At 38.8% G+C, this 25,520-nt stretch overlaps 1 long non-coding RNA gene across 2 annotated transcripts; it reads right to left on the bottom strand.

Moving 5' to 3' along the window:
- Positions 1-27: 27 nt before the first annotated feature.
- Positions 28-24,814, bottom strand: LOC110204438 (uncharacterized). 2 transcript variants are annotated; one of them, XR_002323306.2, is made up of 3 exons: positions 23,852-24,814; positions 2,130-2,275; positions 28-1,732 (listed from the first exon to the last, which is right to left on the bottom strand). It is a non-coding gene; the product is annotated as an uncharacterized LOC110204438 (long non-coding RNA). The 2 variants fall into 2 exon arrangements; XR_002323305.2 differs by lacking the exon at positions 23,852-24,814 and adding an exon at positions 4,642-5,936 and having other exon boundaries at positions 29-1,732.
- Between the last annotated feature and the right edge of the window lie 706 nt (positions 24,815-25,520).

Genomic DNA, 25,520 nt, shown 5'->3' with positions numbered 1-25,520 from the left:
CAAAGGCTCCAAAAGCTCTTCACTTATTATTTAGTACTCAGTTTATAGCACTACTTTCTGGGGATAGGACTAAACCTGCCATAAAAGACAGCTGAGTTATATTGGGACTTTTCAGATACCTTCAATATATTTTAGTGGCCATAATACTTCACATCCGGGCTTTTTTCTCAGAAGCAAAATCAGTGAAACTCTCATTAAGAAAAGTTTGCCTTCGGAGCACAAAAAGTTCATAAAAAAGAAAAATTAAAGAGTATCCTCAAAGAATCCATCACCATATACAGGGTCAGACCTCAGAAGAGTCAGAATAGGAAGGTCCCTATGTGATGTATAATCTTGGGAAAATGTTACAAATTTTGAGCCTCAGTTTCCTTAGCCAAAAACTAGGAAGTAATAATTGCTTCTCTTTGTACCTCACAGCAGTATGAGGAGGATCAAATTAGACAAGATGATAACACCTCTGAAGGGATACTGAGAACAGCAAAAGATTAAACTGTCTGAAGATATTATTATTATTAAGTCATCAGTGTTTGAGGGACAGGCACCAAAAGACCTAAAATGTCTCAATCTATTACCCCACTCTGACCCTTCACTCACTATGTAGTGCAAGAATCATCTCTACTGGATTCATCTTGCAAATTCCTTATGCTGAGAACAGTATTACATTAGTAGTCATTAGGATAATAGAATAAATTGGTCTAGCATTGCTCTGGCATATAGTAGGGATGTGTTAGAACCTTTGGGCCTGAGCAAGGCTTTGATCGAAGGTTGGAGGAGAGATGATTTGGAGAGGGTAGGACAAAGTGGGGTCTGACAATGAGGTAGTGGGGTGCTGGCTACCCCTGTGGAGAACGCTGAAAAGGAAAGTAGAGGACACCAAAAACAAACATTGCTTCATTACAGCACCAAATTTCCTAGGGATACCTGGCCTGTTTAATGCACTCTTTTGTTCTCTTCAAGGTCTGTACCGTTGAAGGAGCACAAATTTAAATGCTTTACCATTTTACCTGAATCAGGGATAGTCACGTTGAGGAACCCTCAGAGCAAAGACTCTTTCTTGGAACTATCCCAAGGAGGCCAGAACAAAGTCCTCTCCAGTTGGAACAATCCTATACTGTAAGAAGCATGAGTACTGATACACGGATGTATTTTAAATAGGGAGGGGCCCATACTTAGTTGTGAAGGAGGTAAAGTTTGTCTTCAGGAACCATCTTCTTTTGGCCCTTTCCCTCCACCTACATTTCTTTGTCACCTTCCTTCCTCTTGAAGGAGATGCCCAGTGGCTCTCTACCACCTAAGGGACTGTCATTAAACTTCACATCCAAGTCTTCCCTCCTAGACAAAATCCCAGTTTAGATTACATTATCCCTACATTGTATTATACATTTGTCCCTTCTCATTCAGCAAATTTTGCATAACTGGCAAGATTTTGGGCTCAGGAACTGCTTAATTAGAACAAAGATGTCAATGACTGATGTTATTGCTTTCAGATATCACTTGTTTTAACTGTCAAAGCCTACCCTCACTTACTGGGCACCTTCGATTCCGGCTGGAAATTCCGAGGGTTTCCCACTGCAGCTGGGGCCACCTCCAGCGGTGCTGACCTGTCTCTTGCCCTGGACTCTGACAACTCTGGAGCAGAGAGTGGAGCTGAAGACTTTGCACAGTTCTGTCTCACTTGAATCTAATTCACTCACAAGTCAAGATATCACACTCCTGTTGTCACTGGTTCTCTCTGAGAATGAAATATGAACGACAATCAATGCCTATAACTCGTGTATAGGTTAAAGTAATAATCTAATATATATAAGATTCATATATCATAGTATTTATATTTGTTTATATAGATGTACAGTATATATGTATATATGTAAATATATTTGTTACATATATAAATATATTTCTTACATAAGATTTTATTTACATATATATATTTATATAATTTATATATTTATGTATATATGTAAATATATTTGTTACATATATAAATATATTTGTTACATAAGATTTTATTTCCATATATATTGATATAATTATATATATTTATGTACATGTGTATATAAGCACAACTTACTGCAACAGTTACAATCTAAACATTGTGTTTTGATGATCTTTTTAGAAATAAAGCCCACCTTCTTGGATCCTAGCAGCACAGGTAGTTAGTTCAACTGTGAAGTTAAGTCAAGCAGCATTTATGAAGCGCCCATTGAAGCAATTTCCTCTCCACACCATAGGTAGCACTTTAAAAGGGCAGGCGACACACTCCATACTGACCATGCTGGGGAAAGACAAGAAGACTCTTCATCTAAGACAATGACAATAATGGCACAACACATCAAAATTAGGAGATGCAGTAAAAGCAGTCCTTGGGGGGAAGTTTTATATCTCTCAATTCTTATATGAAGAAAATAAAGAAGGAAGGGATCAAACAATTGGACATGCAACTAAAAGAGCTATAAAAACAACAAATTGGAAATACCAAATTAGAAATTCTGAAAACTAAAGGAGAGATTAATTAAATTGAAATTGAGAAAACAATTGAACTAATAAATAAAACTAAGTGCTGGTTTTATGAAAAAAAAAGCAATAAAATAGATAAACCTTTGGTTAATTTGATTTTAAAAAAGAAGAAAACCAAATTACCAGTATCAAAAATTAGAAGGATGAATTCACCACTAATGAAGGGGAAATTAAAACAATGATTAGGAGATATTTTGATCCATGGTATGCCAAGAAATCTGACAATCTAAGTGAAATGGATGGATATTTACAAAAATATCAATTGCCCAAATAAGTGGAAGTAAAATATCCAAATAACCCATTTTCAGGAAAAGAAATGGAACAAGCCATCCATGAATTCCCTAAGAAAATGTCTCCCAGTCAAATGGATTTCCAAGTGAATTCTACCAAACATTTAATAACAATTAATTCCAATACTATAGAAACTATTTGGAAAAATAGGCAAAGAAAAAGTCATGCCAAATTCTTTTTATGATGCAGATATGGTACTGAGACCTAAACCAGGGAGTCAAAATAGAGAAAGAAAATTATAGACCAATTTCCCTAATGAATAGAATGCAATAATGTAAAATTAGATATTTGCCAAGAGATTATATCAACTTATGGCAAGGATAATACACTATGTCCAGGTGGGATTTACATCAGCAATACAGGACTGCTTGAATATTAGAAAACTATCAATATCATTAACCATGTCAGTAACAAAATTAACAGAAATTAACAGACTTTGGGTCACTTGTGGCATACTAAAGGTTTTCAAGTGGCCCAAGAAAAAAGTAGAGGAAAACATCCTTTGTATGTGGAGGAAATTCTTTGGCATGCCCCAAATACTCCAAGGGCTGTAAACAGCCATGGGTAGGACGTTGTGCAGGCCTGATTTTAAACATCACTTTAGAATAATTTTCACGTTTTGAATTCTCTCCCTCCCTTTAACCTGTCCTCCACTACTGAGAAGGTAAGCAATTGAATGCCAAGTATACATATGAAATCACACAAAACATTTACCAGGTTGCAAACAATAAAAATATAAAAGAAAGAAAAAGAAAGTGAAAAAGTATGCTTCAATCTGTTCTTGGAGTACATCAGTTCTCTCTCTGGAGGGAGATAGCCTTTTTGATAAGTCCTTTGGAATTGTCATGAAACATTTTATTGACTAGAGGAGCTAAATCTTTCACAGTTGATCATTACTACAACATTGCCGTTAATGTCTACCGTGACCTTCTGGTTTTGCTCACTTTACTTTGCATCAGTTCATATAGGTTTTCCCAAGTTTTTCTGAAACTATCCCCCATACACCATGGACTTGTTCAGCCACTCCCCAATTGATGGGCATCCCCTTAATTTCTAATCTTTGCTCCCACAAAAATAACTGCTATAAATATTTTTGTACATACAGGTCCTTTCCCTTTTGATGAAGGATCTTTTAGTACATTAATAAGGTATCTTTGATTAATTACCGCATTAAGCTGAAACCTTGATTAAATCTAGAATCTGGGATACCTTCAAGAGCATTCACAACCATTACTGTACAGCCCTAAATGAGTAACTATCATTCAATGTTAATTCTTTGAGTATTTCTGAAGCCATTTGAAAATATCTCTTTCTACTAATACTGAGCTGGCAAGTCAGCTGGAAAGAAGGCTGTCAGATCCAAAGTAGTATTACACTTTACAGGAGATTAATTCAAACTGAGAAAACTAGTTTTTAACTCGTTCTCCATCCTATCTCCTCACCCTTCTGCTCCACCAGCAAAAAAAAAAAAAAAGGGCAAACCCTCTCTGGAATATTTTTATTTTTCTTTTATTTTTCTTTTTTCATTTACACCAAAGATCTTAACCTTGGGCCCGTGGTCCCCCAAGAATTGATTTCACAGGGTCTCTGAACTTGAAAGGAAAATAAAATTACATCTTTATTTTCACTAACCTCTAAATGAAATTTAGCATTTCTTTGTAGAAAATTAGTACTTGTGAATTTGTCCTCAATCTTCAGGTCCAGGATGCCCTGGCTGGGGAGCCCCATATTTCCCTCATGACCATGGGGTTTTCTTTTGATACCAAAGGAAGAGGCCAAGTATTTCCAGATTGACAATAGGTAGTAGTTTATTCAATCATTATGAATACTTACAAACAGGGGCAATCTTCAGTTTGGGGTGGTGGCCAGCACTTCAGTGGATCCCTGCCAAGAACTTCAAAAATCCCAGTGGTAATTATAGAAAACAGACAAAGGGAGGAGGAGCTGGAGAGTGCATCACTACAGATTGGTGGTTATTTTTGGTTTTTCCCTTAGTAATGAGCTTGGGAATTGAGCCAATGTTATGCCCAAACATAAGTTTCAGTGTAGGGGTCTAGGTCCTATAAGGCCATCATTTTCCCTTCAAACAAATGGGACCCAAATCTTTTGGGGTAAGGGGTGAAGGTCTTAGCTTCTGAAACTGCTTCCTGCTGGCCATGGGCATAGAGCTGTCCCTGCCTCACTGGGTCCTTTTCCAGGAGTCAGACTTCGGAACATGGCTGATGCTAAGTCCAGGGTCTTAGGGGCCTTTGATTAGTTCCAAGGTTGGTATGCAGCCTGAGCAGTCATCTGGAAATTGGTGACCTGGACCCTGGGGGAGACAAATCTGGCCAGGAGGTTCAATATATGAGGCCCAAATACAAGGAGAATTAAAAGTGATGTCAGAATGGGAGAAAACAAAGTACCTCCCTCTAAGAAGATGGATTGCACTGAAATTCTTTTTCCCAAACTGAACTGAAGATATTTCTGATTAATTTTAGTCTTTCATAGCAATGTGTATTCCAGTTTTAGTCTATAGGGTTATGATTCACATGACGACACAGGCAGTCAGATGACAAGCCCGAGTACTAATTTACCCAGTTGTTTGGGATATAGAATGACTACACATTCAAGTCCAAACAGCAAGATCTCACATACTTGCATTGTGCTCCTATCTTTTACTGTCCATTTGCTCTGATTAGAGAAATTTGCAATAAAAGGATGAAACCGGGACATGTCTATACCAAATATGACAGGATAAAATATCCTTAACTCTGTTTGAATTCAGATAATTCACAGTTTTCCAACCATGCAGTATCAATTCCACCTCATAGCCAGAATCAGGAATAGCCAGGTGGGAAACATTCCTTTTCAAAGGACCACAGTGGGGAAAGTGAGCTAGGAGGATCCCACCTTAGACTGAGGCTAAGATTGTCCTCTCAGCTTTTCCAGATGCAGACCTCCACTTGTATCACATTGTCTCTGGGTAGCTTCTGGGCATTTCTCTCAGATGGTGGATTATTGACTATTGATTATCGATGGATTATTATGATCCCTCAGACTACTCAAAGTAACATCATTACAGTCCCAAGAGCTTTTACCTCAAACAGCAAGTTTCACTAATCACAGCTTGGGAAAAATTTACCAGGGTTTACATTTCAAATTTAATTTGTATATAATTGGTATAAAAGCCAATTGTTAGAGGTCACTTACAGAAACTTGCAAATTCTCAGCAAGCCAAGTTTATTGTTTAAGAATTCCATCATCCAAACAACCTCCTTGGCAAGTTTACAAAATAAAGGGGATCAACAGGGACCCCAGAGCAGGGGCTGCCTATCACCCCGATCTCCCCTTAGAGCTGCTCTGGGCTGTGCTTTTTCACTAGTCCTGAGGACTGCTCTGAATGGGCAGAACCAATCTGGATAAGGCTTTCACCTCATCCCCTCCTTTCCACACACATACTGAGTAGTCAATGACCAATTTTACATTTTAGCAGTAAAAACAATACCAAATACTTAGTTTTCTAAATGTCCATTAGAAAATGTTATAAGACAGGGTTAGGAGGGAAATAACTTTTCCACTGTTTTTTTAGGTGCTCTCATTTCATACTCTAATAACATCCAAGTTAGGAAAAGTGGCTTGAGAAAGCTGATGCAAAAGTTTACCAGTTTGAGACCTGAAACAAGCCCATTATCAATCAGGTGATTTCAATCTTGTTGAATGAATTTGCAATTTACTTTACACAGAAAATCGATGTCTCATAATGAACATGTTGAAACCACAACTTTAAACGAGTGGGCTTACCAAGTGCAGAGGCTGGCTGGCTTCTTACCTCTTAGTGCCTTGATCCATCCCCTTCCCCTTCCCTCTGTCCCCAGGGCAGCTCATGTTGCTTGTAGCTTCTGGGGTGGCAGGAGGTGAGCAAGATTGATGAACACGGGTGATACTTCCATGCTTTCTTGGTGGGCTACAGGGTGCCGAGGGGCCCAGAGCCATTGCCAGTGGGGCCCCCAGCTGTAGTTGTTGCCGTTCCTCCCTCCTTACTTTCACCAACTGGGGAGGATGAATTCAAAGGTCACGGAGGGTGACTCAAATTCCCTACCATTCGCAAGGACTCTCTTCTCTTAGTCTGATCATATTCCTTTTGAAGGTCTTGGGGACCAAGTTTTTCCAGTTTTATAGAAGATAACCTAGGGGCAAATGTTGAGGAAGTACCACTGAGTCTGGCAGCTGAGGATCCAGAGGCCATGAGGCCAGAAGAGAAGGGGGATCCTGCAGGCCCGGGCATAGGGACTGGGAGTCTCTCTGTGAAGGAGGATCCCAGGGTGTGGAGGGAAATTGGTCCATTTTGTTACCTGCAAGCCTCATGAAACCAAAAGCACCTACAGTTTCTCAATATTCTAGCATCCAAAAGAAATAGGATAATTGGGCATACGTTTCCTGATAGGATGTTCCCTATGCAGCAGAAAGTTTGCCCAGGTCCGAGACAACATACCAAAATTTAGGGAATGCAGCCAAAGCAGTTCTAGGGAAACTTTATATCTCTAAATGCTTCCATCAATAAGACAGAGAAAGAGGAGATCAATGAATTGGGCATGCGACTAAAAGAGCTACAAAAAGAACACATTTAAAATCCCCAATTAAATACCAAATTAGAAATTCTGAAAACCAAAGGAAAGATTCATAAAATTGAAATTAAGAAACCATTGAACCAATAAATAGAACTAAGAGCTGGTTTTATGAAAAAAGCAATAGAATAGATATACCTTTAATTAATTTGATTAAAAGAAGAAAAAAAAACTAAATTACCGTATCAAAAATAGAAAGAGTGAATTCACCACTAGTGAAGAGGACATTAAAACAATGATTAGGAGCTATTTTGATCAACTGTATGCAAATAAATCTGACAACCCAAGTGAAATGAATGAATATTTACAAAAATACAAATTGCCCAAATAACAGAAGAGGAAATAAAATGCCTAAATAACCCAATTTCAGAAAAGGAAATTGAAAAAGCCATCAGTGAACTCCCTAAGAAAAAAATCTCTCAGGCTAGCTGGATTTACAAGGGAATTCTACCCAATATTTAAAGCACAATTAATTCCAATGCTACATAAACTATCTGGAAAAATAGGAAAAGAAGGAATCCTACCAAATTGTTTTTATCATACAAATATGGTGCTGATACCTAAACCAGAAAGAGCCAAAATGGAGAAAGAAAATTACAGACCAATTTCCATAATGAATATAAATGCAATACTTTTAAATAAAATATTTGCCAAGAGATTACAGCAAATTATCACAAAGATAATACACTATGACAAAGTGGGATTTATGCCAGGAGTGGAAGACTGGTTACATATTAGGAAAATTATTGGCATACTTAACCATATCAGTAAAAAAATTAACAGAAATCCTATGATTATCTCTATAGATGCAGAAAAAGCTTTTGACAAAACACAGCACCTATTGCTACTAAAACACTACAGAGCATAGAAATAAGTGGAGTTTTTCTTAAAATGAGAAGTAGCATCTATCTATCACCATCAGCAAGCATTATAAATAATGGGGATAAGCTAGAAGGTTTTCTACTAAGATCAGGGATAAAAGAAAGACGTCCATTATCACCACTGCTATTCCATTTTACTAGAAATTTTAGCTTTAACTATAAGAGAAGAAAAAGAAATCAAGGGAATTAGAATAGGCAATGAAGAAACAAAGCTATCATTCTTTGTAGTTAATATCATGTTATACTTAGAGAATCCTAGAGAATCAACTAAAAAACTACTTGAAATACTTCACTGAACTTGCAGCATATAAAATAAACCCACATAAATCATCAGCATTTTTGTAAATTACTAACAAAGCTCTGTAGCAAGAGATAGAGAAATGTGTATTTATCTGATTCCCTCTAACCTGATAGCAATCCCTTGACAGCAATGATAGTTCAGTACAGAACTTGAAGCTAGAATGGGTTTCAAACATATTCTACTCTGTATTCCTCATTTTACCGACAAGCACAAATCAGATGAAAGGGAGATGAAGTAATGTATTCATATCCACACATGTAATAGTAAATCATAGTTTGAATCCAGATTCTTAGTGTTTTATTCAATTCATATCCCTAGCCACTTAATAGGCAACTAATAAATATTCATTTAATTGAATTGAGTTGAAATCACTGTACATTTTCTGACTATTGATCCTCATAATATCATCACTCAGCAACCATTTCTTTAAAATGTCAACATTCTACTGGCACAGCAGTGCAGCCATTTAATAAGACACAGGATACTTCTATGGATTGGTCTTGGATTTGCATTTTTCTATTTTACCTGATTTGGTAAAAGTGTTGGACTTCTTTATCTTCTAGAGAAGTCATAGTATGTCATATATTTCTACTCATGAGTCTTTATATCATTTGTAAGACTACTTTGGAAAAAGATAAGACACATATAGCCATCATAATCACAGCTGGGTGATCTGATCTCCAAGCAGCTTCCTCTTTTATAGTTCTTATAGTTATCCATGGACACACAGCACATACACACATACACATATACATCTATGTATACACATAAGTATATATACATTTACATATGTATATATATTTATAAATACATTTGTGCATATGTACACATACACATACACATAAACACACATATATATATACATAGAAACATACATCTCTCTCTCTCTCTCTCTATATATATATATATATATGCATGTGTACACAAATAATTGTAGCATTCTGTGGTGGGGAGTGGGGAGGAAGGGGAAAAAGAACAAAGTGAAAAGTGCACAGCAGAGAAGTAAAGAAAACTTACAAGAAAGCAAAGAGAAGATGGACAGATCTCAACACAATGAGTCGTATTTATTATATACACTTTCTTGAAATGGAAATTTATTGCGGCATATTTTGAATACTCTGTCATATTCTGCTGTTAGCATGACAATGCTTTTTTTCTTTACTTATTTTGTATTTTTTTTAGTTTTAGTATTTAAATTTGTTTCTTTTTTCTTTAAGTTTAATTATTAAAAATATTACAAATGAATAAGAAACAAATAAATAATCACACTGCTGTGTTTTAGACATTGTACTTCAAAATCTCCTAAAATAGTTCACTTAATATTTGGTGCTGTTTTATAACACTAGTTTTTGGAGATAGGAGTAGAACCTGCCATATAGGACAACTAAGTTATATTGGGAGTTTTCTGATGTATTCATTATATTTTAGCATGCATGATACTCCGCATATGAGCTGGTTTTTTTGGTTTTTTCTCAGAAGCCAAATCAGTGAATCTGTGATTAAGAAAAGTTTGCCCTTGGAGCACGAAAGCTTCCTAAAATGGGAACATAGAAAAATGAAAAAGAGTTTCCTCAAAGAATATATCACATCTACAGGGTCAGACCTAAGCAGTGTCAGACTAGGAAGGTCCCTATATAGTATGCAACTCTGGGCAAAAATTATAACTTTTGAGCTTCAGTTTCCTCAGCCAAAAAATGGGAAATAATAATTCCTTCCCTCTCGATCTCACAGCAGTATGATGAGGATCAAGAGAGGCAAGATGACAATACTTTTGAAGGAATTTTGTGGACAGCAAAAGGTTAAACAATAGAACAATATTATTAAATCATCAGTATTTGAGGTACAGGCACCAAAAAACCCCAAATATCTCAATCTGTCACCCCACTCTTACCCTTCACTCACTATATAGTGCTAGAATGATCTCTGTTGGATTCATCTTGCAAATTCCTTAGGCTGAGAACAGTATTACATTAATAATCATTAGGATAATAGAACAAATTAGTCTAGCATTGCTCTAGCATATTGGAGGGATGTGTTAGAACCTTTGCATCTGAGCAAGGCTCTGAGTAAAAGGTGAAAGAGAGATGATTTGGAGAGGGTAGGATAAAGTGGGGTGTGGCCATGAGGCTTGGGGGCATTCTGAGGCACTGCATACCCCCAGGAAGAATGCTGAAAAGGAAAGTAGAGCACACCAAAAATATATATTGCTTAATTACAGCACCAAGTTTCCTCAGGATACCTGGCCTGTTTAATCCACTCTTTTGTCCTCTTCAAGGTCAGTCCCATCAATGGAACACAAATTTAAATACTTCACCATTTTACCTTAATCAGGGAGGAATATTTAGAGCAAAGAATCTTTCTTGAGACCATCCCCAAAGAGGCCAGCACAAAGTCCCCTCCTGAGTTATAATGGAATGTCCCAGTTGGAACAATCCTATATTGAAATACACATGGGTACTGACACACAAATACATTTTAAACAGGAATGGGCCTATACTGCATCGTGAAGGAGGTAAAGTTTGTTTTCAAGAACTGTCTTCTTTTTACTCCTTTCCCCATATACATTTCTTTCTCACCTTCTTTCCTCTTGAAGGTGATGCCCAGTGGCTCTCTACCACCCAAAGGATTGTCATTAAGCTTCTCACCCAAGTCTTCCCTCCTAGACAAAATCTCAGTTTAGATTATGTTATCTCCAGATTGGATTACACATTTGTCCCGTCTCATCCAGCAAATTTTGCATGACCTGCAAGATTTTCTTCTCAGGAACTGATTAATTCAAAGAAATATATAAATGACTGATATGCTTCCTTTCAGATATCATTTGTTTTAGCTACAGAGGACTACCCTCATGCAATAGGCACCTTCTGTTTTGGTCAGAAATTATGAGGGTCCTCTGCCTGCATCTGGGGCCACTTCCAGTGGTCCTGACCTGTGTCTTGCCCAGGACTCTGATGATTCTGGAGTAGACAGTCAGGCTGATGACTTTGCATGGCTCTTTCTCACTTAAATACAACTCACTTGCAAGTCAAGACATCACCCTCCTGATGTCACTGGCCTTATTCGAGAATGCAGCATGAACAATCAATACCTACAACCCAATTATATGCATTAATATAATAATTTTATATATATGATTCATATATTATATTATTTATATATGAGAAGCTAGGTGGCACAGAATATATGTAAATATACATACATTCTGTCATTTATATACATGTGCATATATGTGTATAAACACAACTTACTGCAACAGTTACAATGTAAACCCTGTGTTTTCATCATCTTCTTAGATAGGAAGCCCACCTTCTTGGCTCTAAGCTGGCAAGTAGTAGAGTTCACCTGGGACAGGTCCTAGGAGACCTTGCTAAATAGTGAGAAAGAGGCTACAGTGGAACCTCTTTGAAGACATTGCTGTCAATTCCACCTGGACCTTGAGGTGTCCTCCCCATTTACATATATATTGTCTCCTCACAGAACCAGCTGTATCACCAGAAGATCTGTTTCAACCTTCTGCTACCTGTGGCATTGAGACCAGTCTTCAAGCCAATCTGATTTAGGAAAGTCTGCTGCTAAACAAAGAAAAAGGCTATATGACCCTGTGATATCAACAATCAGGCATCCATTTTTTCATATATCAGAAAAACAGTACAGTGGTGAGTCAGGTACTCTGACTTTTTTCTACCTACTTTCCACACCCTTACAAGATACAACATTGTGCATAGTTTTCTGCAAACTTGCTTGGGCTTTTAGCCCATGTTATATCATTGATAAAGAAAAAAAGATTTTTTGGTTGTATGTCCATCTCCCCATAACTAATGAGTTGTGTGTTACACACTACTTTTCTTCACACTTACTAGTAAAAGTCACTAGAATTAAGATTCTTTGAATCCTTGCCCCAATATAATCCGTGGCTTCTTTGCTAGCAACTCTGAAGCAATTCACACTGAAACATTTTCTTCCAATGAAAATTAAAGTAGAGTTAATTTCAGTACTTCTGATGCATTTTATGGGTTCCTCTAACTGGAGAAAGTTAATTAGGAATCATTTACCTCTTCAATATATTATGGCTCATATTCTAAACAGAATGGTTTAGAACTCAACAGCAAAATGTCCTCTTGGAGAAGAGGTAAGGAAAAAAGGGGTAAAAAGGCTGAAAATGTTAACTCTGCTCCTCACTCTATTAAGTGTAAGTCCAGTGACCACTCTACTTTAAGGTTACCACTTAATCAAATGTACTGTTTGAATGTGTTCATTTGAAAAATGTATTACTCGGGGGCAGCTAGATAGTACAGTGGATGGAGCTCTGGTCTTGTAGTCAGGAGGACCTGAGTTCAAATCCTGCCTCAGACACTTGACATTAACTAGCTGTGTGACCCAGGGCAAGTCATTTAACCCCGATTGCCTCACCAAAAAAATATATATATATATATATAAGTCAACCTAAAATGTTCTAGTGCTACTGTTTAATCTAGGATTGTACTAGAAGAAAGATTATCAAGTATTATTCCAAGTTACCACAAGAGATAATATACAGATTTTATTCCCTACCCCTTGAAAAAGAATTGGATTAGGATTTGTGAAAATTGAGGTTTAAGTCCTGGTACTGTTACCAACTTTCTCTGTGACTTTGAATGTTTGCTTAGAGAAGAGATAATTTAGGAGAGATTTATTTTAACTAATTCAAATATAGAAAGGGTTGCCATCACAAAGTGATGTTCTACTTAGCACCAAAGGGAAGAATTAGGAAGCTTCAAAGAGGTGTATTTTGACTCAATATAAAAAGAAACTGTCTAACAATTAGAACTTTTAAAGAAGAATGGCTACCTTAGTAGTAGTGAAAGTCACTGGAAATATTCAGGCAAGGTATAGAGGAGCCCTTGACCAGCATATTGTTGAAGGATTCATGCTTGAGAAAGGAGTTAGACTTAATCTCCTGTGAGGTTCTTACTAACTCAATGTTTTTGGATGGTTCTTCATTTAGAGACAGCATAATATAGTGGAAAAAAATACTACCCAGTCTTAGTTTTAGGAGGCCTAGTTTAGAATCCCAGTATTGCTGCTGTGTGAATGTTTCTTTGTCTACAAAGCAGTGAACTCTAAAATTTCCAAAACTCTATTTTCAGTGACATTTGTTTAGGGACATAGATGAAACATTTTTCTCTTTTTTTTTCTTTCCTTCTGTCTGTTTGTGTATCTCTCTCTCTCTCTCTCTCTCTCTCTCTCTCTCTTCTCTCTCTCTCTCTCTCTCCCTCCCTCCCTCCTCTTTGTGTGTGTGTGTTTGTGTGTGTCTGTCTCTCTTTATCTTTCTTTCTGTCAGACTGATATAAGGAACATGTATAAACAAGCTATATTGAGGATAATTTGGAAATAATCAATAGAGGGAAAGTGCTAGGAATTAAGGAAATCACAGGAAAATATCTCTGAGGGTGGGATTTTAGATGGGACTTTAAGGAAGCCAAGAAATCCAGGAAATGGCTATGAGGTGGGGGAAGACTCTGGGCATGGGGTACAACTAGTGAAAATGCTTGGAACTTAGAAATGGAGTCTCTTGTTTGAGGAGCCATAAGGAGGCCAATGTCAAAGGAACTCAGATTTTAGGGAGAGCCCTCCTTCCTTTACCAGGCCTCACATACACAAGAGATTTGGCTTAACATCTTTCACTTGTTTTTCTTTCCTTTCCTTTCCTTCTCAAATGTAAACTTTTCCTGGTGTAAAGACCAATTGTTAGAAATCATTTCTACATTGTACACGAGCTTGGAAATTCTGAGCATTACAAGCTCTTTCCCAAGGGCTGCTGACTTTTCCCACACAGATGGTTTCCAGGGACCTGGCAAATTTACAAAATAAAGGGAACCAACAGGGGCCCCAGGGAAGCTCTTGATCCAGATACCCTTGTGTGGGACGTGAAGACCCCTACCAATAAATCCTGGAGACTCAGATGTAGCAAAAAGAAAGATTTCTTGATGAGCTTTCTCGAGAAAGGGCACCCCCCATCCGCCTAAAATGGCTCTGGTGGAAGAATGCAAGGGTGTGCTCCCCAAGAAAGATTATATAGACCCCTAACCACAACTCCCCCTTCTTCACCCCCTTCCTCTCAGCTCATTGATGCAAGCCTTGAGGGCACAATCTATTTGAGGAAATCTACCCAGCAACAGAGAACAAAAACAGTTTCACAAACTTGCCTGGAGACAAGGAAAGGCAGCAAGTTTTGCAACAGCAAGCAGTTCAGGTTGGGGGTAGGGCAAGTATTTTTATTTACTTAGAAACAGGGTCTGAGCAGGGGAGGGTTTTGAAAGCAATACAAGGACTTATTAACAAGAACTATTGACCCTTTGGGGAGGCTTCATTTCTGAGAGATCATCTCTCACAATTCCCCCTCTTATTTCTTACAATTTGAAGCCTCCTCACACCCACTAAATCTTCCTGAGAATACCCAAATACATCATTAGGTATTTAACAATTTCCCCCAAATTTACAATTTAAGAGTTTTAGAAATACAATATAATTTCAGATAACATCAACGGCATTTCCATATTATTACAAATACAAATTATCACTCTTATTACTCTTGGTACCCTTAACAATTACATTAAATAATAATTATTTCACTCTGGGATAGTGAGTCCAGCCTTTCTCTGGTTCGAACAGCAGTGTCAGTGGTAAGGAGGATCTGGTATGTGCCTTCCCAGGCGGCAGTCATCTTTTCCTCTCTCCATGTTTGGATCAACACCCAGTCTCCAGGCTGGAACTTATGGACTGGAAACCCTAAAAGGGGTGTTTTAGCAATGATTCCTTTCTTCTGTAGAGAAAACAGCTAACTTGCCAAAGCCTGCACATATTCTCTAGGAATTAATAACAAACTTCAATACACACCTAAACACCTTGGTGACTTTTGGTTCACATCCACCCTCTGAGGTGGTTACCTTGCAAAATCTACCTTAAACTAAAGAGGTTCCTACCTGTAACCTCACAACTAAAGAGATACACAATCTTGTTCCACAAACTTGTTTAGCCTTCTCAAATTGTACATATAAATAAGGTCCTGAGATGACTACAAATTCAGATCAAAACAGCAAGATCTCATATACTCAATATGGTGCTCACATCTTTTATTGACCACTTGCTCTGATCCAAGAAATCTACGATAAAAGAAAAATGCAGGGACATATGATATGCCAGATATGACAAGATAGAACATCCTCAGCTCTGTTTGAATTCAGATAAGAGTCACAGTTCTCCAGTCATGCAGTATCAATTCCATATCATAGCCAGACTGAGGAAGAGCAGGTGGGAAACAATCCTTCTCAAAGTAATACCATGGGGAAGCTGAGCCAGGAGCATCCCATCCTAGAGTGAGGCTAAAATTGTCCTCACGGCTTTTTCACAGATGCAGACCTCTACCTGTTAACAGTGCAGGATCACTCCCTCTGAGTAGCTTGTGGCATTTCCCTCAGATACCGATTTAATACAGACAACTATACCCAAATTCAAACTCAGAACAAATTAGGTATAGTCCCAAGAGCCTTTTACCTCAGATAGCGAGTTTCACTAATCACAGCTTAAAGTCAGAATTTTACTCCCATGGAGTTGCAATAATCAAGAAAAATTTACCAGGACTAACATCTTTTCTTCTCAAATTTAAACTTGTCCTGGTGTAAAAGCCAATGATTAGAAATCATTTCTATCTATTTTATATATACTTGCAACTTCTCAGCAAGCCAAGTTCATTGCTTAGGAACTGCAAGTTCTTTCGTCGGGGCAGATGAACTCTGCTTTGTCTGTTCCTTCTTACTTTTCTCTACCCTGGTCACAGATAATTTTTGGGCTGTTTCCAGTAACCCATCTAAAAGCCTGTTCTGACAATTCTCCAACTTTTGCAGCTCTTTATAAATATCTGGCCAGGAGTTAGTTACAAAGTATAAACTTTGTGCAGTGGAATCATCAAGTTCTAACCCCCAAAACTTCCTCATGTTCTCCTTCAGCCTGTCTAAAAAGGCAGAGGGAGTTTCCTCTTTTTCCTGTTTGATCCCCTCTCAAGTCACGCTCTGGCTTTTAGGGACAGCTTTTCTAATTCCCTGTATTATCATCTCTCGTAATTTCCTCACGTTCTTTCTATGGGCCAGACTGTTACAGTTCCAATTTGGGCCTACAAGGGGGAACTTCTCTTCTCCCTTCAGTTCCCCTTGTGCTATCAGGTGGCCAGCATCCCAGGCCTTCACTGCCACCCTCAGAATCTGATCTTGTTCTTCCCCTGTGAATAAGGTATTGCTACCCTTCTCTCCTCAAATATACAAATTTGGACCCAAAATTGATTAAACTGTTCTGTGACCCCAGAGGGGTCTTCTATCAGTTTCTTCTTATCCTTTTTGAAATTCCTAGTCTCCGAACTATTGAGGGGAGCATTCACATACCCAATTCCTCCTTGTGCTAAAGGAACCTCTTTTAATGGGAACTCCTTGGTGGTGGTAGAAATAGGTAGCAGAAAGTTCTCTGGGTCTTTGAGTAACTGCTTTAGTTCTCGGCAGAGAGGGGCGTGCAGTGCCACGGCTTCCCCCAGAGCAATCAGGTCTTCCCAGGGAGGAGCTATTCTTGGTGTCTTTGCCTGCGACCTCCATATCCCAAGGAGGACTGTTTTGAATGGGCAGTTACACAGTAATCAATTAACAATCAACTTAGTTAACAATCTAAGAAGTGATAGTCAAATTGTTTTAGCTATCAGCTCTTCTTTAATTACAGGTGAGGGTGGAAATACCTGGTTTCTAACTGGCAGTTATCAAACACTATAAGACAGGGTTAGCAGGGCTGACAAAGTAATAGAACTGGTCTTACACAATTTTCCCACTGTCCTCTAATTTCTTTCAGGTCACTTTAATAACACCCAAATTATGAAAAGCTAATCGACATAACAATACAGAAGTTGATCAATTTGAAACAATACTAGAGATCTAAAACTTGAAATAGACACACTACCAATCAGGTGGTTCCAATTCTGTTGACTATATTTCCAAATTTCCTTACATAGCTAATTAAGGAATAGTTGTTGACATTTTTAGTGTCTGCCCTCTGCTAGGCATTGTGTTAGGCACCTTCCAATCATCTAATGACAAATTTCAGATCCATACATTTTCCCAACTTACCTTAGTGCCAAACAGTGTAATAAATTCTGACTTAAGCATTAAATTAAGAACATCACATTTCATTTAAAATATTGCCAATTTGAATGAGTTAGGGCTTCTCGGGAAACATCATGGCCTTGGCAGCTGCCGAACCCAGCCACCCCCAACAGGCCTCCCGCCCTGGGTACAGGCCTCGGCTGCCCTTAAATTACCTATTGTTTCTGTTCCGGTACACACACACACACACACACACACACACACACACACACACACAACAACTTTTCCCTTTTATGTGAGGCAGAAAAGATTAGGTGCTACTCAATCTGCCTTTCTTTCTCATCTGAGGGGGAAAAGGTTCCCCTTTTCTTTTTTTCTCTTTCCCTCCACATTCAAAACTTGGCCAGAGTTAGAATGGAGAGAGAGAGAGAATTCTACTTATTTTTTTCCAAAAGTTTCCAAACCTTTTACTATAAACCCCCTATTGACACTGTTCTTTCCACCCATAAACTTTTTTGCCTTCCTTCTACCTACTTATCCCTCTGATGGATTTTGATTAAAGTCCCTTTAAAACTGCATGTATCTTTACGCAGGAACCTTCATTCACACCACACATACACAAACACAGACACAAAACAGACATAGGACAAATTGCAAACCTTCATTTTCTTTTCATTTTTCCCTTTATATTTTGGTAGTTCATCCCAATTACTAAGTCTAGATCCCAAGGGACTATCAGCCAGCACATCTGGTAACTTTTCCTGTTTCCACCCAATTTTGAATTTGATTTCCCCATCCTCCCGAATGACCACTTTACCTACTCAAAGAATCTAGGCAGGCTCCTAGGGCTTCCCCTTGTGTGGGACAGACACCACCCACTCAAAATAAAAACAAAGACTTAGATACCTTGACAGCAGAAAGGAGTTTATTGCTTTCTCATGAGAAACGGTACTGCCCCTAGTCACCATTGCTGGCCAGGAGAGTACTAGTTGGGAGCCTCACACTTGGCTTTTTATCCCCTAACGTGATGCCCCTTCCCACTCTGTTACCCCTTTCTCCTTCGACTGGGTACTCAGGGTGTACATTCTAAACGCGGCAGCTAATACCCTATAGAAGCAAACATGCCCATGTTTGGACTAGATGCATATGTGTACTAGGAAGGAGAAGCGACCAGGCAACCAAGCTCCTCTACCCATGCTGACGTGGTGCTGGAGAAATAGAAACGGTTTGGGGAAAATGCAAACTGAACTCAAGGCTTTCTGGAGGAAGGAAACTTAGCCCTGTGGGAACTGCACTGCAGGCCATCTCTCACACTCAGGCAGAGTGCAGGAGAGAGATAGGAGTGTAGCAGGGAGGTAAGAGTGTAGCAGGGAGATACTAATGAGGGAACTTCACTGTGAGCCATCCCTCACAATCCCCCTTGTCTTTTATCCTGTTCCCTCACCATTGTTGATAAACTTCTTCTATCATGTCTTCCTCCTTGCCTCCTTCACTTCCTTATTCTCTTTCTCCTCTGAATTCTTCCCCCTAACCATCACCCTTTTAAGGCAATATGGGAAGGATTGATCTATGCATTGACAAATCAAAGGGGCAGTCCCCTTTACAAATGCAGATACACAGACCCAAAAGAAAACAATAATGCAATTGTCCCTTTAAGATTCAAAAAGTCTTTTCCTAATACAGCTGTCTGGCAGGGAACATTGTCAATGAAGTCCTCTGGTCCTTGGTATTTGTTCCAGCCATCTCCAGCACAGGACTCAGCATCTTCTTCTTCTTGTCTTCTTGTAGGAACTCGCTTTCTGTCCATTCTCCTACAAAAGTGACCCTAGCACAATTTTAAGTTACCATTTCTCATCCTTATAACCTTGATCATTTTTACCAACTCAAAATTGGAACCATGGCCAGTAGTCATGTTTAAGAAATTCACATCAGAATCCAGTGTCTTCTACTTTACATTAATCCATTATTAATTTCCTCACCAGGAGGATGAGATTTCACTAAGCAATTAATAACAGGCACCAGTACATACATAAATATATTAAATAATCAATTTTGATACAGTACATATAAAATCTTAAAGTTTTAGTCATGCCGTGTTTCTTTGGTGGCGTTTACAAAATAAACCACAAGCACTCATTTTTTTGGACATTATTAATTGTAACAAAACTTTAGACAAATATGATAGTAACCAAATAACAAAAATAACATTCTCACAAGCCCCTGTCCTAATTGTCTCCATACTATTACCAAGAATTAAAAGACCTTAACTCATACAGAACACACACAGGAACACTAGTCCCAGCTCTATAGTAACCTAAGATGTTCCATAATCAATTATTTTAGTAAATTTGTTACTGTACTTACAAACCCTTCTGATTATAGAAACTTGCCACTAAGAGATTAGAGACTTAAAGCAAGGGAACAATATTTCCCCAACTTCCTGTCAACTCCAGGCAGAGTGTTATGTGAAACTGCAAACTGCATTGAGCCAGACTTAAAGTCTGCCAAGTTTCAGTTAACGAATCAAGTCAAGACAGTCTCACCTCAGCACATGCAGAACAGTTGCCCTCTCAACCTTCCCAAGAAAGCATACCTGCAGTTCATATTTGCCCCTCACACGGCTGCTGGCATCATGGATCAGTGGCTCAGACAGCTGGAGTTAGACTCAGAAATAGTTAGTCATTAGTCCCATTATGTCTTCGAATAGCAAGTTCCAATAATCAGTTTAAGATATGACTATAATCTCACATTACCTAAGGAACATCTCCAAAGAGAGCCCTAAATAACTTGCATTCATTTCTACCCTTGTTCATAAAACCCTACTAAGCTGGCGCAAAAGTCCTTAAGTAACACAAATTCCAGAGTATTATCAAGAAACTAAATTCCTAGTTATCACAGAATCCATAAATATCACAAAGTTCTTTAGTCAAAAGGTGTTGTAATAGAATCTCACATTGGGAACAGTCAGAGACTGATTACAGGAAAAATACTACTGCTCTTAGAATCCTTTTAAACAAAGGGAACATCTTAAGGTGAGTCTTAAACAGTTTGCATAAATTTCTGCACATGTTCAAGTTCTAGATAAAAATATTGTTAGATTTCCCAGTAAGATAACACAAAAGAGCTCATATCTTGTACTGACTACTGGCTCTCATCATAGAAACTTACTATAGAAGGCAAAAGAGCAGGGACATGTGACATACCAAATATGACAGGATAAAACATCCTTAGCTTTGTTTAAATTCAGATAGAGTTACAGTTCTCCAATCATGCAGTATCTGTTTCTCCTCATAGCCAGACTCAGGAATAGTCAGGTGGGAAACATTCCTTTCCAAAGGAACATAATGGGGAAACTGAGCCAGGAGGATCCCATCCTAGATTGAGGCTAAGATCGTCCCCTCGGCTTTACAGTACAGGATCACATTCCCTTTGAGTGGCATTTCTCTCAGATACTGATTTAATGCAGACAAGTATACCCAAATTCAAACTCAAAACAAAATTAGTTATAGTCCCAAGAGCCTTTTACCTCAAACAGCAAGTTTCACTAATCACCGCTTAAAGCCAGATACAGTTAATTTTACTCTCATGGAGTTGCAACAAGCAATAAAGATTTACCAGGACTCACATACATAAGAGATTTCACTTTACCTCTTTCCTTCTCAAATTCAAACTTGTCCTGGTGTAAAAGCCAATCATTAGAAATCATTTCTATACACTTGCAAATTCTTAGCATGCCAAGTTCATTGTTTAGGAACTGCAGAATCCTAACAAGTTCTTTTCTCAGGGCAGATGACCTTGCCCACACAGATGGTTTCTAGGGACCTTGGTAAGTTTACAAAATAAGGAGAATTGACATGGACCTCAGAGAGGGCTGATACTGGTGCCCTTGAATGGGCAGAACCAAGTTGATAAGGCTTTACACAGTCCCCTTCTTTTCACATACAGTAATTAATTAACCCTTTTAGGTTTTAGCATTAAAACAGTAACCCCAAATAACTTAGTTAACAATCTCACAAATTTCATAAATGATAGTAAAATGATTTTAACTGAAAATTCCCTTTAAATAAAGACAAAATTTGGAAATTTTATGATTTCTTAAATTACAATACTTCAAAATGTTATAGTACATTGTTAAAGAGAATGATTTAAAAGTTTCCTAACCCATTCATCATTTTTTTTTACAGTACAGTTCTTAACGTAACAACACTTAGATTATAAGAGAAATTGCTTTTCCGACAATACAGATGATACAGTTGTTTCCCAAATTTGCAATAAAGGAAAATTTTAGAAATACAACAATACCATAAACAACTATCATCTATTTAAACTTTAAAACCAAAACTAATTAATTACCACTCTGGTGGCTCTACAAGAATTGGATGTGTTCCCAAATTGCCTTAGACAGAGAATCGTTCATTTCATCACCATTGACATAAACTTCACACAGAAGAAAATCCACATAAAGTTAATGAATGTGAAGCAATTATATTTAACTAAAAACAGTTTACATTCAGATAGCATTTGTTTTATTGCCAAGCATTGTGCCAAGCACCTTTACAATCATGTGATCTTTGTAATATCCTTGGGAATGAATTCCACCACCATCCCTTACTGAACAGTAAACTAAAGTCAATAGAACTTTCTTGGGGCCATATAGTTAATAAATTTCTTAATGCCAAATAGCAATATGTACTTTTCAAATTATACAACTATACATTTCTCAGTTCAGTACCCTTGTCCCTTTATAAAGGAATATTATCCACAAATTCATATATTTCTTCAATATTTCAGTTCCGTATTCATGTCCACATTGTCTTGCAAAAGTTTTACAAACATTATGGAATCACCTGTTGTAATCAGTCAGTTTAAAATGTGCTGGGCCAGTGATCTAACTACTTCTTTTTGGCCCAGGAGAAAGAAAAGCAAGCTTAAAGAATTTGAATCGATGCTGACAAAGTACGATCAGCTTTCCCTCCAGGAAGACACCTCTGGAGCTTGATAATTAATTGAACAGTAATAATCATAACTCACAATAACCAATATCTTTACCATAGCCAGTATCCATATTAGATTTAATGGAACCCACCCAAAAGGTGGGTGGACATAATTCCTTCCATCTCTCCATAACTTTGTCTATTGGTTTTTAAATTAGTCTATCAGCCTTTCACTCTAAGCTGCCTGCTCAAGATTTTTGTTTACTACTTACTTTAGTGCCAAATAGTAAAATAAATTCTAACATATCTTAAGAATTGAATTAGGAGTGACACATTGCATTTTTCATACTTTTTTAAAAATACAACCAGAATGAATTCAATTTCTTTCTGGTTGGGTCCTATTACACAAAAACTTTTCTCTTTTAGGTAAGGCAGAGAACAGTTAAAGGCTTATTTAGCCTGCCTCCCTTTGATCTGAGGGGGAAAGATTCACCCTCCTTTCCTCCTTATCTTTCTCTCTTCTACATTCAACAACTTGGTCAAAGTTGGAATGTGGAGAGAGGAAGAGAATATTTTCCAACAACTCTTCAAGAGTTTCTAAACCTTTTACTTTCCAAACCTCTTTCATGCTGTACAAATAAATTATGCCTTCCTTAAACTTTCTACACATACTCTTCTCTCCTACATGCTTAAACTTTCTTACCTTTCCTTCTACCTTCTTATCCCTCTGAGGGACTTTGATTAAAATCCATTTAAAACTGCACATAGTCCAGCTGCAGCCTTGGGATGCTACCTGGCTGCAAAGGGCATCAAGTTACACAGGACACTCACTCACACCACACAGACACAAACACAGAAACAGATACAGACAGAAAATGACAGGGAGAATCCAAAAGCTCGGAGAGAATTGTTAGAAATCCTCTGCACAATTTAGGCATCGCCAGCCCAAACTAAGCAGCGATATTTCATCAGGTTTCTTTTCTCTTGTCTTTCCCTTTATATTTTGATGACTCGTTCCAATTCTGGAGTCTACTCCCAGGAGGGCTATCTTCTGGAATGCTAGGAAAATTCTCTCTGCTAGCTGTTTTGGACTGTTCTTTTCCCATGTTTAACAAGTTCTTGTCCTTCCCCAAGGACTCACTCGATGTGGAGGCACAGGTACCAAGACCTTCCCTGCCCCCTCCCTGGTCACCCAGATGCTCACCAGATCTTGCTCCAAAAAGTATCTCAGGGCTCCCTGGATCTTTCGTCTGGGTTATGTGCGCACAACTTATGTGATCGTCCAAAACTCAGTTCTCTCTCTTCTCTCTGTCTACTGTCTTTGCTAGCACCGTTGGAACTCTGTTTGCTTTTGTTTCTGCTTGCAGGTATCTGTCTTTCTTCGGGTCCATTCCTTAAAAGGGAAAGGAAACTCCCAAACCACTCCACAGACTACTGGTAAGTGGCCAGTGGGGGCCTGTCCTAGGACTGGCTGGGAGGCCCTTTCCCAAGTAAAGGGGATCCCAGAGAGCCCCCAACTGTGTGGGACAGAGACCACCCACTCAAAATAAAAACAAAGACTTGAAAGATACCTTGAAAGCAGAAAGGAGTTTATTGCTTTCTCATGAGAAAGGGTACCGCCACTAGTCACCATTGCCAGCCAGGAGAGTATGAGTTGGGAGCTGTACCCTGGGCTTTTTATCCCCTAACGCGATGCCCCCTCTCACTCTCTTACCCCTTTCTCCTTTGACTGGGTACTCAGGGTGTACATTCTAAAAGTAGCAACTAATACCCAATAGAAGCAAATATGCCCGTGTTTGGACTAGATGCACATGTGCACTAGGAGCTAGGAGCAACCAGGCAACCAAGCTCCCCCACCCATGCTGACCTGGTGCTGGAGAAATAGAAACTTTTGGGGAAAATGCAAACTGAACTCAAGGCTTTCAGGAGGAAGGAAACTTAGGCCTGTGGGAACTGCACTGCAGGCCATCTCTCACACTCAGGTAGAGTGCAGGAGAGAGCTAGGAGTGTAGCAGGGAGATACTAATGAGGGAACTTCACTGTGAGCCATCCCTCACATCCTCAGGGGACTTCACTTCTCTCCATGTGTTATGGACCTCTCTGCTTAGACTCTGGGAAACCTGGTTACCCAGAGGGTTGCCGGTCTGGGCTTGCGACACCTTACGGGCATCCCGCTGGGTTCCAAGCCTTCCCAGACCTGGGTCTGTGCCCACAGACTTACATGACTGAAAATTTCCTTCACTTCACATGGGTGGCCATGGTGGTCTTCTAGTTACCAGTGCTGCAGAACTTTCATTTTGCTATTCTGAGATTTCCCTTCGGGCTTTTCCCTCCTCAGCTGAGACCTGGAGGCCACCAGTAAAGTCTGGCATCGCCTGCCCCTGAATTAAGGGAGTCCCCAAAAAGGGGGTGAAATCCCGGAGGATTTCCCACAACTATGTGGGACGTGAAGACCCTTACCAATAAATTCTGGAGACTCAGATGTAGCAAAGAGAAAGATTTCTTTATTAGCTTTCTCAAGAAAGGGCACCCTCCCTCTGCCTAAAATGGCTCTGGTGGAAGAGTGCAAGAGTGTGCTTAGCAAGAAAGATTATAGAGACCCCTAACCCCACTCCCCCTTCCTCTCAGCCCACTGATGCAAGCCTTGACACAATCTATTTGAGGAAATCTACCCAGCAACAGAGAACAGAAACCAGTTTCACAGACTTGCCTGGAGACAAGGAAAGGCTGGAAGTTTCCCAAGAGCAAGCAGTTCAGGTTGGGGGAAGGGCAGTTATTTTTGTTTGCTCAGAAACAGGGTCTGAGCGGGGGAGGGTTTTGAAAGCAATATAGGGACTTATTAACAAGAACTATTGACCCTCCGAGGAGGCTTC

Source organism: Phascolarctos cinereus, unplaced genomic scaffold (assembly GCF_003287225.1).
Source record: "Phascolarctos cinereus isolate Bilbo 61053 unplaced genomic scaffold, phaCin_HiC Scaffold_394;HRSCAF=1003, whole genome shotgun sequence".
Lineage (NCBI taxonomy): Eukaryota > Metazoa > Chordata > Mammalia > Diprotodontia > Phascolarctidae > Phascolarctos > Phascolarctos cinereus.
This window is presented reverse-complemented; position numbering and strand designations above follow the sequence as displayed.